A 2,746-nucleotide genomic window follows, 5' to 3' on the forward strand; every position below is an offset into this window, starting at 1 on the left:
GAGAGTTATACCATCAGATCTCTACGTTCTGAGACTAGACCCTAGTTCAGAATCAGACATATTACACCACTGGTTTTCCTGGGTCTCCAGCTTGTGACAGTAGATCATGGGACTTCCCAACCTCTTTAGTCATGGAAACCAATGTGCTTTGGGTTCTGTTCCTCAGGAGAATCCAGACTAATACATGGAGATGATTTATCTCTTGTTTAGAGGAATTGAATAAAGCTGTAGCTCATTTAACGTCCTGAGTAGCAAGTGCCAGGAGGGAAGTCTCACGTTGTTTGATTGGGACAAGGGCTGGGTGAGGATAATGGGGAGCTGTGGGATCCTGTGGTCTTGGCTGCACAGGGAGTGCATTTGGGACTCCTGTAATGGTTCAGCTGTTGTGCCTCAGGAAATCTGTAATTCACTCATGTTGAGGGACAGGAGTAAGCAATGGAAACATCTGTGTCTTTTGTGCATGTTAGTGCAGTTTTCCTATGACAACAGGTATCTAATTCAGCGAGTTAATTGGTAAGCACAGAATCCTGTGTCCAGAGAGGCTCCCTGGGGAAACTGCTGTGTGGACAGGAAGCCCCAGACCCTGACAGGAAACCTGCCTGTAACCTCCATCTGCACCTGCTCCTGGCAACACAACGCAGAATTGTGCATAGTGTGCGCCCCCTGGTGGTGCTGATCCCCTCCTGCAGGGAGGTTTGCGTGTGGGCTCCCACTGTTGTCCCCTCACCCAGTCTCTTGCACAGTAATATGTGGCCATGTCTTCGGCCCTCAGGTTCATCTGCAGATACAGAGTGTTCTTGGCGTTGTCTCTGGAGATGGTGAATCGGCCCTTCACGGAATCTGCGTAGTATGTGCCACTTCCATCAGTATCAATCCGTCAGACCCACTGCAGCCCCTTCCCTGGAGCCTGGCGGACCCAGTTCATGCTGGAACTACTGAAGGTGAATCCAGAGGCTACAACGGTGAGTCTCAGGGACCCCACAGGCTGCACCAGGTCTCCCCCAGACTCCACCCGCTGCACGTCACACTGGCCACCTGCAGACGCAAGATATCTTGGTCAGGAAACTGTCACACATGCACTGGTTCTCGCTCATACCCACTCACATACTCAGTGTCTCTAATTCACCATGGCTTACCTTTCAAAAGAGCAACGAGGAAAATCCAGCCAAGCACAAACTCCATGGTGAGGTGTCTGTGTTCTGTCCTGATCACAGAATGGGAACACCTGGGACCCCTGGAGCTGGGGCTCGTCTCCCAGCTGCATGGTCGGGATGGGCTGGTTTTACCAGCGCAGAGAAGGCCCTATTTGCATGTTCCCTTACATATATATCACACTGCAGACTTAGATTTGATTCTTTCAAAGTGAATGGCAGGTTTAGGGATGCACTTCTACATTAGTTTGTGTGGATGGTGCTGTGACAATATGAATAATTCTAATCAGTGAGCACAGGTATGTTTGCAGAACTCGTGCATTTTTACATGTCTTTCATCAACCAAGGTCATTTTCACTCTACAATTATTTTACATAATTTATGAAGTTTAATCCCAAGTACTTTATTCTGTGCCATTTTCTGTTGTATAATTTTGTTACTTGTTTTGCATATATTTCCATGCTGGGGTGTAGAATCATAGGTGGTTTATTTTTATTTATTTTCTTTGTTCATTGTGCTCATTGTGCATCCTGCACTTTTCCTCATTTCAAAAAACTGGTTCTAATATTTTTTGTGGTATCTCTAGGGTTTTGTTATGTTTAAGATCATGTCATCTGCAAACAAATAATTTTCCTTCCTCCTTACTGAGTTAAATGTCTTTTATTTCTTCTTATTGCCACAGTTTGTGGGTACTTCTTCCAGTTGTAGGAGAAGAATGCCTTTCCCTTCTTTTCTTCTGGGTTTTCACCAGGTGTAAGGATTCAATTGACATAAGACTGATCTAAAGGGAAGAATAAATTTAATTTTGCAAGTGCCTGGGCTTGCTAATAATATGACACCCAGAGAATGAACAAAGCAGGTGGCACTTGTGACTTTCAGACAACGAAATATTGGATTTGGCAAGAGTCAAGGCAAAGGTGTGGTTTTGGGGTATTTAATTAGTCAACAAATAACTAGGTTTGTTTGCACAACCTTCTTGTCCCTGAGTTCCTTATTCTGGTGCTAAGGATGGTTCTCCCCTCCTGGTACAGGGAAGGGGAGTTTCCCAAGGGAGATTTATATCCTGCTGTCAAGGGACAAAGGAGGGTCTGAGAGTCCTTGGACTGGCTGTTTCTCCCGTGACTTTCATCCAAATAAGGACGGTGACACGATGATATGGTTTGAGGCAGCATAGTTATTCTTCACGTTATCGTTGGGAATACTTATGTTGGGGATGAGCATCATTTCCTGGCTCCTGATAAGGCAGAAATGGTTTTAGTATTTTATGTTCAATATGCTGTCAGGTGTGGGCTTTCATAGTGGCCATGATCATGTGGAGGTAATTTCCTTCTCCTTTTTAATTGAGATATTTTTAAATGATGAACATGTGTTTTTTGTTCATGAAAAAACTTTCTCTAATGATTTTATGAATAAATTAAGGATGGCTTTGATTTAATCATTCCCTCTGTTAATGGAGGACATCACATTTTTGCATTTGTGTATGTTGAAGGAAACTTGCATCTCAGGGATGCATCACACTGGATTATCATGTGTGATCCTTTCAGTGTGCTGTTGAATTCAGTAGGCTCGGACTTAATCAACGAATTTTGCATGTA

The 2,746-nt window shown here is 44.1% G+C and overlaps 1 pseudogene; it reads right to left on the reverse strand.

Annotated features, from left to right (window-relative positions):
• Positions 1-493: 493 nt before the first annotated feature.
• On the reverse strand, positions 494-1,248 carry LOC122239539 (annotated as a pseudogene).
• Positions 1,249-2,746: the final 1,498 nt, after the last annotated feature.

The sequence above is a fragment of the Panthera tigris genome, chromosome B3 (genome assembly GCF_018350195.1).
Source record: "Panthera tigris isolate Pti1 chromosome B3, P.tigris_Pti1_mat1.1, whole genome shotgun sequence".
NCBI classification, from domain to species: Eukaryota; Metazoa; Chordata; class Mammalia; order Carnivora; family Felidae; genus Panthera; species Panthera tigris.